At 42.5% G+C, this 17463-nt stretch overlaps 1 long non-coding RNA gene across 10 annotated transcripts in view; it reads left to right on the plus strand.

The window, feature by feature from the left end:
- The window catches only part of LOC118173683, a 32914-nt gene extending 16211 nt beyond the window's left edge, over window positions 1–16703 (plus strand). For 7 of the 10 annotated variants that reach the window (XR_004754346.1, XR_004754348.1, XR_004754349.1 and 4 more), the window contains 6 exons: window positions 3109–3232; window positions 11020–11183; window positions 12061–12124; window positions 13996–14177; window positions 15065–15279; window positions 16012–16703. This is a non-coding gene — a long non-coding RNA (uncharacterized LOC118173683). Of the gene's footprint in view, window positions 1–3108; window positions 3233–3986; window positions 3989–9489; window positions 9578–11019; window positions 11184–12060; window positions 12125–13992; window positions 14178–15064; window positions 15280–16011 lie in introns of all 10 variants that reach the window. The other 3 variants (XR_004754347.1, XR_004754353.1, XR_004754354.1) reach the window with 3 other exon arrangements.
- Window positions 16704–17463: the final 760 nt, after the last annotated feature.

Here is a 17463-nt window from a genome sequence, read left to right on the forward strand (position 1 = left end):
TATGTCCCCTTAACTCCAAATAATCCAGGCTTTATAGTTAAAAACCAGATCTTCCTACAGTGATCTAATATATCCTAGATCTCTTTTGGTTTTTGGATCAGAGCTGAGGCAAGCTTCTTTTACAAATTTGTGCTGCAGTCTACTAAAAGAGCTGTTCCCTGCCAGGAGAATATTACATACAGTTCTGAGAAAAATGAACAGAGTCAGCTTGTTTGAGAGCTAACTGATGCTTACTCACAACACTGATAAGCCTGACATTTACTGAGAAGTGCCACAATTCTCAGTCCAATGAAAAATCCCAAGAGGATGGTTGGTGTTTTTTTTTTTTTTTTTTTTTTTTTTTTTAGTGTTGTTTCACATTTTATTGACTCAGGATAAGCTGGAGCTTTCTGAAGTATTTTAGTCAAAAAAAAAAAAAAATGGAGCCCAACTCCTCCGCTTGAATTACATACAGATGTACTAGTCTTCCTTGGCACATTTCTTAATGATTGTGGTATATTTAATGATGCTCTACAAGTCGTCTGTGCCTTATGTGTTATATTTCATTCCTGTAGTGTATTAAAAGAACTTACATGAGAGTTCTTGGTGACTTGATTGCAATTACAAAAATTATACTCGGAATGATGTCACTGAGCACCTTCACCTAAAAGCTAAAACTTGTAGTGAGATACCTGTTTGTGATAGTAGGCAGTGTTCTGGCTCTTATTCTAGTCTCTGCATCTTGGTCTGTGATTTGGCTTTATGTAGCATCCACAATATAAGGCCATACAGCATTCTTCTGGAATAAGCCCTGTGTGAAAAAGACTGTCAAAAGGCTTTCAAACGTTCAAGTAGATTATGTTAAGCATTTCCCTTTTGATCATTATTATAAAGATGTTTTCAAATAATTCTAAAATTTTAGTGATGCAAAACTTTCATTACGGACACTGTGATAATTGGCTCCTACAATATCATGTTCCTTATCTAGGAATTCCATTATTCTGTTTTTAATTATCATTTTGACCAACTTTCAATGTGCAGAGCTGTTTCTCTGGCTCGTCTTATATCCTTTTAAAACAGGGAAGTAACCCAAATAGTGGCTAAGCATTTTCTGACAAAATTAATTTTCGGGAAAAAATATTCTTATTTATCAAAACCTGAACTTTTTGTAGGAACATATGTTCCAGATGTCAGAAGTTTCAAAATCCATCACTTCAGGGGCTACTTTGTTCCCAAATTTAATCATCAATGCTGTTAAAAAAAATAAGAAATAATAAAAAAAAAAGCGTGTTTCATTTCTGGTTTGAATCACTTTCATTTTTCAGCCCTTAGTCTTTCTTCTGTCTCTGCTAGATTAAAAAGTGTTGGTTGATATTTTCCCCTTGTGAAAGTATTTATTGAATCACCCCACAATTGAGCTGTTTAAGTTTCTCAGTTACATGTTCTTCTCTTCTCATATGCTTCTTATGGCTCTTTTCTGCCCCCAATCTAATCTTTCAACAGCTTTAAATGTGAACATCAGAATTAGATATAATAGTGGTTTCAGTGGTGCTGTACCCGGAGGTTGGGCTGATTCCTTACTTCTAATCACTTCTCCCGTTTTATCACGCTTTTACCTTGAGCATTTGTGGTGAGTTCCTTGTCCACTAAGACCACCTAAGTCATAACCATTATACTCAAGACACAATTTTCTGTTGTATAAGAGCAGCCCATATTCTCTGTTGGTTCATTGACTGACTGCCTCTTTGTGAAAATAACTCCTTTCGTATCTTGCATAATATTTAGCAGAGAGCAGCCTCTCTTCTTGAATATTCGGGATCTAGTAGTTCTAAAAAGCACTCATGCTGTGTTTCTGTAAATTTGTTCTCTAACCTTTTATTCCTTTGTAACATTATATTGATTTATTTATGAATAGTAGAGGTCCCCATGTTTAGTATTTCACCTCTCAGCATTAAGCACTTAGTCTTCTTTCTCTGGTGACTGATGAGATAACTCTACATATATTTGAATTCTTACAGTTCATTTGGTACAGCCAGTTTCAGTCTATAACCTTTTCCATTACAAATTTTAGTTTTGCTAGATTTCTTACTTTGTTTTTAATATAAAATAAGTTATTTCACTTTTATGACTTATACTTTCTTTTGCATAGCTTATGGCCGTGCACTACGGTATAACATCAGTTTTGTCATTGTATTTTACTGTGTTCTGCTGTGTCAAGATCTGATTTTATTACCTGTGTTAACCTAGCTTTTTATTATTAGTCGTGGTATTAGTATTGATTTATATACACACATTTATAATTCTTAATTGGGGGGCACCTTTGTTTAACATCTTAGTCTGATGTCATCCTGATATAACACAATTCCACTTATGAACTGTTCTGTGCTAAGCTTTTTCTCTGAAGTAGCTGGATACACAAAGTATTTTTGTTTTACCAACCCTTAGCAATCTGTTTGCCTTAGCTCATGACAGATTTCCCCCAGCTCCCACTTAATGAAACACATCATATATGTTTTGCTTGTGGAAAGTCTGATTTCACTTTTGACTTTTGATGGAGACCCTCACCTCCGGATAGTGTTGTCTTCTCCGCTGCCTAATTGGAGTTGTGTGTATAACTAGAAGGATTTCAGAGAAACTGTCAACAGTACCCTAGGGCTAAATCTTCAAGCCAGTAGACTGACTTTGCCTTCCAGGATCCTTAGCTTGCATTTCCCTTTAAAATTTGTGGCATGTAGTAGGACCTCATGCTCCTCCCCAGCACTTTCTAGCATCCACATAGGTGTCTTATAAAAGACCCCTTCATGTTCTGCCTACAAGTCAGCAGATCTCTGTCATCGCATCCATGGCTGCTGTTGCTCCTGGTATTTAAAATTATATCAGTGCAGTAGACAAAAAGTTCTCAACTAAAAACACATTTTTAGATACAGCCTTCCTGGTGTTGTCAGCTTGCTTTTCCTCAGCTGGAAGGCAGCTTCCTGCTAGGCTGTGCTGTGCTAAATGTGCATTGTGAGAGGAGCCTGAGCCTCCTCGAAGGGGAGATAAGAGCAACTAATCTGAGCTTGGCCTACTCCCTGATGTCCTTTTAGACTGTGTTTGTGTATTATATTTGTTCTCTCTTTGCTCCTCCAGATCAGAAGCTCTGGCCTCAAACCGCTCTGGGTATGTGATGTGATAGCCAAGTGTGCAAGGAAGACAGTAGCTGAAGCAATTGCTGAAGCATTAGTGACTATCCTGGAAGTTCTCAGAAGTGCAGGTAAGATCACTGAGCACTATACAAGGACAAACAGTTTACATTTTTTGAGAAAGAGAAACCAGAAACCAGGGAATTAGAGACCACTCTTCCCAGAAATGAGTCTGAAAAAAATATTACACGATCAATTTAAAGCAAATAGAAGATAAAAAGAAAAAAAAAAAGATATAGATTTACCAAGAATAAATCATGCGATCTCACTGTAATTTCCTTCTTTGAGAAAATAATGTCTAGTAGATGAAGAGGAGGCAGCAGATGGGACATATTTTGCTTTAGGAAAGCTTTTGAAACTGTTCCACATGATTCCCTCGGAAGCAGACTAAAGAAATATGGTCTATAACAGTGTGCCCAGTATTTCTGGCTGGGTGAGACACTTACCTTCTTTCTGTATAAGGGAGAGACCATATGTTGCAGCCCTTCCTCTAACACATAACTATTGTGAAAGCATAGAAAAGCCAGTGATTCCTGGGGCAATGAGATTTATTGCGTGTGTGCAGACAGATCCACATACTGCCGTGATCAGAGGTCCTAAGTGGGCTCCCAGCAAAGATGGCCTTCAGTGTATTCAAAATAGTCCACCCAGTGGGCAGCCCTCCTCCCTGCAGACTCTAGTCCAGATCCACAAAAGAGTGAGGGCATCCATGGCCAAGTTAATTGTCTTGGCAGGAAGGATGCTGTTCATAGCTTGAGGTTCATCACTGAGAAGGTATGTGGTGCTACTGTCGAGTGGGTGGCAATGGTGCACTGTCAGACTGAGAAGTGGTTTTGACTGAAGTCCTGCTAAGGTATGTCCTGTGTTTTAATTAATGGCTTGTATAATTTAACAAAGAACTCACTTATAGAATTTGTGGAGTGGGTAAAACAAGATGCACTCTGAAGGTCAGGGTCAAACTTCTTGTAATCTTGAGAAACTGGAGAACATGATCCGCAGATAAACAATGAAACAGAGACAAGTGCTATGTGCCACATTGAAGAAGGAGCAAATAAATACCAAGATATAAAAAGGGGATAACTCACTGAGGTTGAAGCATGCTATGGCAATATATATGAATTAGAGAAAATCAAAAATAAAACATGAGTGATTGATCACCCAAGTCTTATACTGGGAGGTATTAACAAAATATATTATTAAAATCTAGGAGTAAGTCTCATTTTCTGCAGTGCTGTTGAGGCCTTTCCTGGACCTCTGTATCCACATTTAGCGCTGGAGAGAACTGGTGTTGTGAATCATATGGATACCAACGACAGAAGAATGAGTGGGAAAGAAATTCTGAAAGTGGAATCACGGTGTTATAAATTGTTCCAGTACCAGACAAGCAGATTCTCAGTTGCTGGTGAGGTAGTTTTTACAAGAGAGAACGGCTATATAAATCAATGTGAAACTAGATTGTAAGGTTGCAACATTCAAAAGCAATGAGGTATTTTTATAGTTGACAGTTGTGAAAACTCACTAAATAAGCAACAACACATGGTTCAAGATGGCAGCTCCTCTTCTAGAGAAATAAGCAAATTCTTGTAATTTAGAAAAAATGAAAGAACTAAAATCAATAACATTGAAGAAGGAAATAGCAAAGAATGTTCTCAGCAATTAAAGTCCAAGCTAAGCAGGTCCCATGAAGAATGGGCAACTAGATCAATAAAAAATATAGAAATATACCTATACAAACACTGTGAGTCCGAAGCCCTAGATGAGGTAAACTAGAATGTCTGATTTTAAGGGAGGTTATTGACATAATAAATGCCTCAGAAACTTGGCAGAAGGGTGGGAAGCTGTCATAGGAACAAATGTAGAGGAAGGATGGAAAGGGGCACATTAGTGGTGAAGCAGTGGAGAGTATGAGGAATTGTCCCTAAATGAAGTTTCAGTAGGGGACATTTTGGAACAAATCAATAAAATGAACAGTAAGAAGGCACCAAGATAAGATGATACTCAGTCTAGAGTTCTGAAAGACCTCAAACACTAGATTGAGAGAAAGCTAAATGTAGCATGAAGAGTGTTATTTAAATTGACCACATTGCAAGAAGAATAGAAAGTGGCAAATGTGTCTTCAGCCTTGAGAAAAAGGACTCCAGGACTGATGTAGAAAACCATAGATCAGGAGATCTCACTTCCAAACTGAATAAGTGGGTACAAACTACAATAATAAAGAAGAGAATCAGTAGAAAATTTCATAAATGTGATTTATTTGGAAAAAGTCATTACAGTTCTTGCAGAAGGAGACCATGTTTCATAAATCTATTTGAAATCTTTGAAGATGTCAACAAGCTTGTAGGTAAGGCTGATCTAGTTGATGTAGTATGTAAGGACTTCCAAACAAATGTCAATAAGTCTTTCTGCAAAGACTCTTAAAGTAGTTATGCTGAGATAATAAGGTGTTCTCTTGTAGGTAAATAAGACAGAGACAAAATGGGACAAAGAGTGGGAGAAAAGATTAATGTTCCCACTGGAAGGAGCACTATGGTTTAGTCATGCAACTGTTAGAGTTAGGCCCTGTTCTTTTCAATATCCTTAAATGGTTTGGAAAGGAAGGTGAATATTGCTGTGACAAGGTTTGTGGATGATACAAAAAGAACCGAGATGGGCAAATTTAACCCTGAGAAGAGAGGCAGGTGATTCTTGTGGTAATGAGTGACTGTGTCAGAAATGGCATGTGAATGTCAATGTTAATAAATGCAACGTAGTTTGTCTGGGAATATACATATTCAATCATGTATTGTTCAGTTAGGGACATTAAGTTATTGTCACTCAGAGTTGCTGCAGGATAGCTCTATGAAAGCACTGATGCAATGACCAGCAGCAATCAAAAATTCAAACTGAATGGCAAATTTTTAGAAAAGGAAAAAAGGAGAAGAAAAACATGATTATATGATTATGTCACTGTATAAATGTTTGGCAAACCCACATATTGATTAATATGTGCAGTTCTGTTCATCCTGTCTCATAAAGGATAAAATAGAGCTAAAAATGATGGGTGGGAGTTATTTAGCTCAGAGATCTAGACACCTAAATTTAGGTTTCTATCTGTAGGTGTCAATCTAAGAGGTAGATATCCAAACTCCACCACTAAATCAAAGTGTTTTAATCTGAATTCCACCCACAGAGAGTATATGAGAAAGAGAGAATGGTTTTCATATCAGGACAGAGAAAATGGTTAGACATGGGACAGAGATCTTGAAATCTTCTACCTAGATAGGAAACAATGAAGAGGAGATAGCTATTGTTTTTCAGAATAGGAGAAGTAAAGGATATCCCATGAAATTATTAGGCATCAGGTCTAAACCAGAAAGTCATACCTTCTCATATAACATATTATTAAATTGTGGAACTTATTGCCAGAGGCTGTTGTGTAGGTCAAAAGTATAAATGAATTAAAATTTTCTGGAAGGCTGATGGGAAGCCGGTGTCCTGCCAAACAGAATTACGAAGGCTCATTCAACTGTCAGAAGCAATAGAGGCCCTGACCTTCCTGTTCCAGGTAGAGGTACATGGGAAGGTTTCTGATGCAGCTAGGTAGGACAGTAAAGGCAGTTGCTAGGTCAGAACAAAGACCAGGAGTGAGAAACTAGTCCGCACCACACCAACATCTCTTCTTGTGGTCACTGGGACACCTTGAAGGGGCATCCACAACTTGGATCTTGGGAATAGAAAGTGTGGGGTGCCCAGCCTAGGCTCTGGAGGGAGGAGGGAGAAAAGAACGTAGTACAGAACGTAGTGCAGCAGTACTGCACTTCCCAGGGCTTGCAGCTGGTTACTGTCCTGCCTGGGGTTTGAAACTGAGGTACTAGAATTCCGGCACTGCATCTGGTTTTTACTGGAGCAATGCTCCTGTGGTTTTTGAAGACTTGAATTGCTAACAACCACATTCAGCTCAGCTTATCTTGCTCGGTCCAGACTCCCTGGGTTTCACAGTTGGCACTGAAACTGCAGATAGGATCCTGAATGCAATCAATAATGACCTGCACGTGGTCAGTTTGAATGGATTGTCTCAGAGGAGTAGCCAACAAGATATGCACAACTGTGGAGAGTAAGCCTGGAGAACATCCCCAGCTTTCTGATATGGGGAAGAAAAATCTAGATTGTACTGAATTATGAACGTGACTTCTACTGTAGATAAATTTAGTTTGGTATAAAGCTGTGTGTAGTGGTCCCAAACATTCATCTTTCAATCCTGCTCTCATTTTCCTTATTGTTTGGATATATTCTCATCATTCATCCTGTGCTGTAGGAAGAAAAAAAGTGTTTCTATTTTGAGTTACTCAGCTGGCTGTCCCCAGGATATTTCCACGTGGCCCTTAAATCAGTGGAGGTATTTTTCTGGTGTGCTTAGGCAGCCATGAACTTGGCTCCACAGGCCTCAGAAGGACTTTCCAGACGTAGTCTGGAAAGCAGTATTGCTCATCTACAGAGTGCAAACTCAGAGAATGGTGACTTAATTAGAGTGGTAGCACTACTTAAAAGCAAAATTTGAATCTAGCTCAGCTGTCTTTGAAATACACCTCTGTATTACATATGAAGCCTCTAATATCAGAAGTGGAAACTGTTAAGTGGGGGTAAATATGATGGTGGCTTTTGTATCCTTTGGTGTAAAGCATACTGAGCTGCAGCATGGCAAAAACAATGAGTACTGTGGAGGTCTTTTTAATAAAGATCACTTGCTTAAAGAGAAACTTGCTGTAAGAACATGCAGGCTTTGGTAGGAGTTTCTGTTGCTGATTCAAGATGTGGCATCCTGTCCCTGAACAACCCAAGGGCCTGAGCCTCATGTCCATGAGCCTGGTAGAACACTGCAGCCTCCCACTCCGACATGAAATTCCTGCTTTATTACACACCTCAAAGACCGTGATTACAAGTGCGCTTCTTCCAGTGCCAGTATGTGACGTCAGGAGTTCCTTCCCCTTTCTGTCCCAGTACTGATGTACTGTCACAACTGTGGGGCTGTCACAGGAGCTTCTTATGCTGGCACAGCCTCTGAAAGGAAAAGATTTGTAATTACATGCAAAAAAAGAGTGCTCTGAGTAATCTGTGAGCTTTGGTATGCATATGTATATTGTTCGGTCTCTGGATAGGGATGATCTGCTTTACATGAGCGCTTGTCACCAGGGCAGGACTTGGAGCTTACTGCCTGATACTCTGTTTGAATGCTGTGACCGCAGGACTGTTCGTAACGTTTCTTGCCTTTTTTTTGACCTAGAAAATATTTACTTATTTCTTGCAAATCAGAACTGCTGACCCTGGATAAAATTAATAAGGTATTTTGGTGCCTGTCAGGGAGTTGCCAATTCGGGGTCAAAATGGTATCATGGTTCTGGACTTAATTAGATAGGCATCTTTTTTCTGGGACAAGTTACTGTAAAGAATGGACATTGGGGAATTTTCTACATTTAGTTAAGAAGGAAACAGCTTTAAGATCTGTTTCTCCACTTCCTAGGAAATAATTTATCTACATGGCTTTGGCTTGTTCAGCCAAATGTCTCTGTTTTTTCACGGTATGTTTCACAACATATTTGTTATGTCCAGACATAGAATGTAAGAATTAATCAAAACTGAAACATTTGTAGAGAAAGCCATTTCACGTCCATCTTTGTCATGAGACTGGATGCCCTGGTAGGGATTAGAGGTTGTTACACTAATGACTTAGATTTTTGTCTTGTTGCCAGAACAGTTTCCCAATTTAGAACCTTTTCTTCTGATTAATATTTGTATTCCTCCCACAATTCCTCTTCTTATAGGAATTCGTACTGGGAATTATTCCAGACCTACATAATGTCTCTGAAATCTTTTTATCCCTCTGTTTGCTGATCAGTGGAAAGGATTTTAATGCCAGGTTAGGTAATCGAGATAAATCCTAACTTCATCTAACTTTATCCCTCAACTATGTCTTGGATATTCTAGAAACATTTTTTTGTGATCCATAAATAAATTCACATAGGATTTTGATTAATCTTTTTTTCCTCTTATTTTTCCAGTGAAGCCTCATTACATTAAATGTGAGATCCAACAGAGTGTATTACAACTTCCACTATTCAATTTGCACTAGTTTGTTCAGTGCAACACTTTTTTTGGGAGGTTGAAAACATCATTAAGCTCCAAAGAGAGTTTTGTGCACAGATTGGCATATATAATGTATTTTGGCACTATCCTGAAGCAGGGGTGGTTTCTACCTAATTATGTTTTCTAGCCCCACTCAGTCACTCAGTTATATTAATGGGCTCACATAGCAACATAAAGTGTTCACTTCACCTCTAACTGTAACTTCCAGAGAAGAGGAGGTTACACCTGTTTAGAGCAGTTCTCTTGCAGGCACTTGAAGCCAGCAAACACACGGATGCCTGTGCACGTTGCGAGAGGTAGGGCTCCTCATCACAGCACTGCAGTCCTGCGAGCTGATTCCCTGAGTGTTTTGCCTGTGTTTTCTTCTTTTTTTGTGTGTGTGCGTGTGCCCGTGTTTTGGAACATTTCACGGCCACAAGCCAGCCACTTCTCATGCACTGGGAGAAGTTTACACCTAAGGAAAAGTTTCACAAAAAAACGATATCCCAGCTAGAAAACTATCTGACATCGCACATAGGCAATAACAGGGAATAAAGCATGAGCTGCTATCTCTTTAGCCTTTTTCTTTCAACACTCCTATCCTGAAATCTTCTGCTGAGGTTAACCCAGAAGTCAGAGCTTCCTTACCAAGAAGAAAACTTTGGTTTGAGTGACTGCCAAGTCATAACTTGGTACTTCGGAGCCATCAGGTTAAATGAGCCCAGGAAAGGTGGTGGCTTCAGTTCGTTAGGAAAACTGGACTCCATGTTACCCTTGATAGTCCTAACGATAGGATGGAAAAAAAACCCTCCCTTGCTTTGACCCGGAGTTGCTCTTTCCTCTGATGGTTCATTGATTCCCTTTGCTTCCCTTCTCATTTAACAGATTTTATAAGTTGGGCATTTACTGATCTGCTGCTATTAACATTCAGTGTTAGTGGACCCGGGAGCTTCTTTGCCAACTATTCTGGAGCTTCTGAGCCTGCTGATTTTAAAAATGTTCATTGCTGATAGATTCTAACATCTTTCTCAGTTACTAATAGACTGGAAAGTATTTCATCATCTTCAAGCAATGAAAGCAAATCATCCTTCTTTCCAAATACTGAATAAAAGTCTGTTTGAACACTTCTGCATTTTCTGCATAATCCTTCACAATTCTGCTGTCTGCACAGAGCAGTGACCCTGTACTGTTGCTAGGATTTCTTTTGCAAACACAACTTTCTTGTACTAAGCTCTGTCAGCCATGGGTTTTATTCTGAGGTTTCTTTGTTTTGTGCTTCTGTTCATGTAGGTCAGGAGTTTTTCTGGCTATTGATTTACAACGGGTTATACGCAGTACTAGTGTTTGACATTTCTGTCTTTGTTTTTCTTTGCTGATATCACTCCCAAACTTTTAGCATGTGAGTCAATTGTTTTAAAATTACGTGCCGAGTGTCTGACTCAGTCTGTTAATTTTTGCCCCCTTTATTTTTTTTTAAAGTGCCAGATTAAATGCTAAATGGATTGGAAAAATGTACCATTTCTCTGGTGTTTAAATACATACATATATGTGTATTACATATTTAATAATAGGTACATATACCCCCCAGTAGCAGTCCAATATAGTCCACTTTTGACAAGCTGGAGTCTTTTAATATTTGAAGTATGGGCTTTAAATTTAGCAAAGGAGTAACCCCGGTGAATGATTCTGGTGCATTTTCTTTTTTCCTTTTTCATCTGACATGTCACAAGTCTCTCATTGTGTTAGTTTACGTGTTCAGCTGAGACTTGCCAGTGTTCAGCGATGTATTCCGCAGAGGCCTTGTCCAACAACAAGCACCTCTCCTGTCTTCAGGCACGAGTAGGATTTTACCTGCAATGCACAGCAGAGGAGCCAACACGTGCTGGCAGACCTCAGAAGCAATGCAGATGGAGGACGTAGAATGTAAATAATTGTGAAGTAGGAAGAGGAGAAAAAATAGCTGGATACACAGAGGAGGGGCCAGGGAAAGTCTATAGGGTAGAGGTGGAAAGATCAGTGCTCGTTCTATTGTGTTCCTGTGAAGAATGTGGAACAGAGCCCAGCACCACGCAGTGCCTCCCATGCAGATCTGGCAGCAAATACATGAAACCACCAGCACAGCATGTCTGTTCAGACACAGTCTACTTAAGGTCTTCATAAAGGATGACAGCATCTTACTGTTCTCAGGAACCTTGTTATTTGCAGGTATCAGGCCCCAGAAGGCTGTTAGGATACTAGAACTGCATCTTTTCAGCTGCAGTGCCTCGGGCAGAGCTCTGTCTGGTCAGGGCTACCTGTGCTCCTTCTGCCTGGAGAGGCATCCTGGTACAGCTGCAGCAGGGCTGGAGGTACAGCAGGCAGTAGAAGCGGCAGGCTTACAGACTGTGGCATGTTCATTAGAGTTCAGGTGGAAAATCTGCCCCCATGCCCCCCTTTCAAAAACTGTTTATGCTCCCCAGACTCTCATATCCCTTGTGCTGCATCAGCTTATGTCAGAGATCCTCATTCCTTCATCAAAGCTGTTATCTCTTGTTCGCACCAGCCTCCTGACACCACTCTGCTGACCCTGTACAGAGTATACGGGCAGGTAAGCGTACAGAATACACACAGAGAAATACGTGCACACAGCTGCGTCTACGTGGACTAGCAAACTCCCTGCGCTAGTGCTGTATCCTCTCCCTCTGTTCACTTGTGCTTGCTTTGGGTTGCAGATTGCTGCAACCACAGGCTATTAATTGACAGTCCAGAAAATTATCTAGGAAAGAATATATGTTTATGTTATGCTGTATTTTTTCCATAGCACCTGCTACAGATGACAAGATGAGAGCAGGGAGAGTACATGCCTCTTTGACTTGTCTGAGTAGGTAGTTTTTTTTTGTGTTCTTTGTACCTTAAAGCCCAGTGGCTTTCTTTTCTCATAACTACAGTTAAAGCACTTTCAATCTGAAGGGCTTTTCTGTACTGAACCTTTGTCTTGTACTCGCACCACTGTATCTCTTCATTTTCATTAGTAGCAGATGGAGCATGAGTCCCAGTTCTTTCTTTCCATCCTTCCTGCCAAGAGATCTCTGGTGCCTAGGCATATTTTGCGGATACTTAATCTTGTGCTAGTTTTCATCCAGTGATTTTGATTAATTTTATCCATGTACATAAAATTACTTTGTGAGTGACACTTTTCATTAAAAGATTCTGTTGAAAGTTAGGTTTACTAACCTGATTCTGGTGAAAACATTTTATGCTTACTTTTTTCAAATTCGAACCTCATTATTAATTTTTTTGTAATCCACTTTTAATTGTAAGTACCCAGCATTCTGCTAGTTCACGCGGCACCAAATGACACAAGGTTGCTCTGGAGTGCTCCAGTGAGCATCTTCTGGGGAATATTGAAATTCCATGGAAACAACATGAGCACCATTATCTGAAACAGCCTCTTCAGGCAAACCATATGGGGTGAAATATTCTGCGCTGCTTCAGTAATCCGAGCACAGATATGTTCACTGGTAACTCTGCAGTAAGCATCACTCATTTGCTTTGTCTGTGCAGTATTAATGAGCCATTTCAATAGACAGCAGGTTTCAACTATATTTGGTGCATATTCATGTTGCTTCCTTCAAGTTGTTTCAAAACTCCTTCCACTAGATTAACTAGAAAGTCGCAGTTACTCTGTCAAGTGCTGGGTACCAAGGACAAGGGGCATCCTGTCCTTTCCAGTCTTGGCTGAAGAGTGGGGCTAATGTTGGGAAGAGAGACAGCATGCTAGGCATGCTGCCTTTGCAGAGCGCTCTTTCAGCAGGGAGGCTTTGCTGCTGCTTTCATGACTGTGCTGGGGCTACTTCTCTCTCTGTGTGTAAACCCTTCCCTATTATTTTCTGGTTCATCTGTCATACAGGGTTTGTGGTTGCCAGCAAGCAGAGGAGCCTTAAGATATGTCTCGCAGACGGACTCATTATTATGACGGAGGAGTGAGAATAAGCAAAACTCAAAATGGGGAGCACGCAGGGAAAAGGTGTATGTTTTGACTGGGCTGATTTGTGCTGTGCCTCTAAACATTTCTCAGTGTTGCTGTTGTGATGTGGTCGGGGGAGCTGAATCACTCCAGACATTGGTCTAGGTACCTGCAGAGCCTCCCTTCACATGAGCGCAGCATATTCCGTGGGGCAGACAAATTCTGAAGAACTCAGAGATGAGGCATGAGAACCATACTACACACAGAAGCCTCTGAGGGTGTGCCAAAAGCCAAGCAGGGTTCAGGTTAGTACCGAAATCCACGTGGAAGTGTTCAGGGAGTAGAAAAAGCCACTCAAAATTAAAGAAATCCTTTGAAGGACACCCTTTTCTCTTTGTCAGCATTCAGAAACACAGTCCTTCCTTTATCTTAGTGCCTTGTTCTGATAGCTACATGGAACCTAACCTGGACAGCAGCTGAAAAAACTCACAAATTGATTAGTAAGCTTACAGACCTTTCTAGGGGAAGACACTCACACCACAGTCTTGAACTAACCACTTCCCAAGCAAGGGAACTCATATATTTAGACAGCACCACAAGGATAATTGAAAGAGGCTGAAGGTTGCCAACACCAAACTAGATTAGCTCAAGTCTCAAGGGTCTTGGTTGCTGGTAGAGGGAGAGAAAAAGTTTTGTTTTGTTTTGTTTTTAAAAAAACAGTTCTGTTTTAATACTACATCCATTTTACAAAAAAAAAAATAGAAAATGAATCTATGATTTATCCAGCAGGACTGAACCAGCAGTGCTGTGGCTGAGGGGAGGCAGAGGTCGGCAGCTGAGGGCTGGAGCTGCAGCCACGTCCTCAAATTGCAGCAGTGGAGTTTGTTGCTGTGGTTGTGCTGGGGCTGCTGAGGGAAGAGCTGGGTTAGCTGAGTGCTGCAGTGCCTCTCAAGCTGGTGAAAGAGCTACAGGTGAGTGTGTTTTTCTCTTCTTTTTTTGGGAAAAGTCCTTCTGAAGAGAAGGAGCAAAGACTAGTGGCTAGAACGGATGTCTTTGAGTCAGTCCTACATGCTCTCAAGTTCCTTTATTTCTTTTTATATAATGTTAGAAGCAAGTTTTATTGAACCATCTTCTCCTCCTCTGTAAAAAATGAACTGGTAACATTGCACCGTTCCAAGGCCGTGCTGGCTGGCTCCTTTTCTCACATTGTTCAATGTTCTACCTAAATTCCTGCTGCCCCTCTGGAGCAGGTACCATGCTGGTCCACTTTCTTCTTGTCGCTGGAAACCGCAATAATTTTAAGTATTGCCCTTTCCAGGGGCAGACAGCCCTCTGCCTTGGCACAGGCTCTTCTCTGGGGTTGTTGCAGCTTGCTGGAGAGGTTTGGCTCCAGTCCTCCCTGCGCAGAGAGCCGGGTGCTCTGGGGAGCTCGTCGGGGCTCCCCCAGCTATCACCAGTGAAGGGGGACGTGGTTGTTGGAGCCTGGGGGAGCCAGGAGGAAGGATGGCTTCACTGCTGCCAGTGTCCAGCTGCCGATGCTATCCGTGGTGTGACCAGCTGTGGGGACAGCTCAGGGAGCAGGCCAGAGATGCCATGGCTAGTGCCTGGGTTCCTCAAGGGCCCTTGGCATTTCCTGCTTTTGCCTTCTCACTGCTGCTCAGCAGGGCATTTGGGGGAGCTGCTGGACTCCTCCCAGCATTAAGCCAGTTCCCAGACAGCATTTGTTGAGTTGGAGTTTGCAGGACAGGAGCGTGACCTGGGACCTGGGGTGTTGGGGAAACCCCTGTTGGTCTGACTCTGCCCTCAATTACTCATGAAGAGCTTTTCTTGCAGTGCAAATGATGCTGTTTTCCCACAGGGAAGCAGCAGAAGCTCCTGTTGAGGAGCACAGCCCAAATGATAGAGGGAGTGATGGAGGATGTGGGCACAGAAGGAGACATCGGATAAGTGCCCCAAAGTGTTGGCTGACCCTGAGGAGGCTTTAGGGGCCTGGGCACCCCATTATTGGTCAGCTGGTCCATGGAGGACCTGGCAGGGATCCCTTGCTGCTAGGCAGATGCCTGGTGATCCCAGGTATGTGGTGGTGGCTGGGGGTGCTGTTTTCAGGGCTGTGCAGTGACAGCACAAGGTGCTGTGCTGCAGAAGCAGCAGCTGGAGCATGCTCACGCCCTGGGAAAGGCTGATGGGGTCAAACAAGGAGGAGCACAGATAAATCTGAGCTGAAGCGTTTGTTTCCTAGTCACTGTTTGAGAGAAACACTCAGAGGGTCCGGCACCTCTCTTGCAGGGGCGTGGGGGCTGCAGCAGGGCTGCCTCGGGGGGGTTAGCTCCTGAGCTGAGGCTGTCTGAAGCAGGGAGTTGGCTTCTGGGCTGAGATCTGCTTCATGTGCTGGGGTTGCCTATGGGTATGTCTCATTGGGCTGGCTGGGACTAAAGGTAACAGCTGGCTTGGCCTTCCCCTGTCAGATGCTCTTCGTTGCAGATAAAAGCTTTTTCTGATCATTCTGGTTCCCGTGGCTGTCAGGGTTCTAAAAATGGCAAAGGCTGCCACTGTGGGTCAGCCCTGTGGGATGTCTCATCTTGCCCATCTGCCCCAGGAGCAGGTTGGCAAACCGTTCTCCGTTCCTAAATGGTAAGAACAAGCATCTCAGTGCTTGAGCTAGAGCCCACTCACGGTGGCAGTCGTGCTCTTGTGGGTGCCTTGCACTTCTGGGTGAGCTTTTGCCTGCACCACTGGTTATAGCAGAAGTGTCTGGAGTGCCCATCCTGCTACTTCTCTATTAAACCCAACGTTTTCTTTTCCCAGATGCTTGCCACTAAGAGGAATTGTTACTTCACCTCTTGTCCACCCCTCCGCCAGCCGCTTGGGGTCACCATTTTAGACCTGCAGCTGCAAGAACTAAGTGGTCTTGTTTTCCAGAGACCTTGTTTAAAGTAAAGAACTGGATTTTGCCTTCGTTTACCCCTTGAGCAGCTGCCATGGGTGGAAGAGGCTGGTGGCTGCCAACTTACTCTCCCCCTTGCTTGGGAGACGCACCACAGGAGATGCTGAGCAGGAATCAAGCATGATAGCATCACAAGAGCAAGGTTTTGCTCTTGGAAGTAAAAAATGGGGCAAGCCACAACTGAGACAGTGTGAATTCTGGTTTATTCAATGCATGGTTTACTTAATCCCTGCTAACAGACCACTGGAGCAGGGCTTCACTCCTGATTACCAGCTTGTTCCACAGTTCCTGCATCAGGAAATCTGCACTGTGCTGTGCAGCAGCTCTTGATTCTTTGCAGTGGTAGGGTGCCAGAAGGGGCAGTTTCTCCTTCGTCACAGATGCTCCCTTCAGCCCGGCTTGCTCTTTATTCCATTTCACAAGGCCTCAGCACGCGTGGCTCTGGCTACATACAGAGTAGTCCTTATTCCAGTGTGCTTCATAAACATTGCCATTAAATGGACAGTAAAAGGCATTTATTCACGGGAAGGGCAGCAGGGCACCTGGAAAGACAGGGGCCATGGCTACTTGACTGGAAGTTACACAGCAATTACTGCAGAGACTGAGTTGTGTGATGGCAGAAAACCCTGGTGGCTTTTTGTTCCCACATAACTCACTGAGGCTGGGGAGTGAGCTCTGAGCCTCAGCTGCTCCCACTGGGCCTTGCTCATCTCTGCACTTGAGTCTCATCTCATTGCTATTTAAGAAAAGTCTTTAGAAAAGACTTCCTTTATTCAGAAGCCTTTAGGAGAAGTCTCCAAAAAGATTTTGTTTAAAGGGCAATAAGATGAGGTTTAAGCACAGAGGTGTGCAGGAGGGAGCAGATAACAGGGTGAAGCCCCCCTGGAGTGGCTGAGGCTGCCAGACCTCACTCCCCAGCCCAGGTGAGTTGTGTGAGGACAGCTGAGGGTTTTCTGCTGCCACAGGACCCAGTCTCTGCAGCAATCACTGTTCTTAAAAGCATACTGGATGACTAAGTGTATTAACAGACCAAACCTATTTCCCAAAGGGAATCCTCAAGCTTATTTGTGTCTCCCACTACCTACATCACCTAAAAGGGCAGCTGCTGCTTTACCCAGCTCCTCGGGCACAGGCAGCCAGCACCTGCTGGGAGCTGCAGCCAGGCAAGGCCAGGAAAGCTTCTTCTCCAGGCAGGTGGCATTGGAAAGGGGGCTGCTTGTCCGTTCTCTGGGGAGAAGGTGAGGCTGTGTGCACATCCCGACTGTCTTGCTGAATTTCTGCTATTGCTTGTCCAGTGTAGGACGTACTACAAA

Source organism: Oxyura jamaicensis, chromosome 13 (assembly GCF_011077185.1).
Source record: "Oxyura jamaicensis isolate SHBP4307 breed ruddy duck chromosome 13, BPBGC_Ojam_1.0, whole genome shotgun sequence".
In the NCBI taxonomy this organism is placed as follows: Eukaryota; Metazoa; Chordata; class Aves; order Anseriformes; family Anatidae; genus Oxyura; species Oxyura jamaicensis.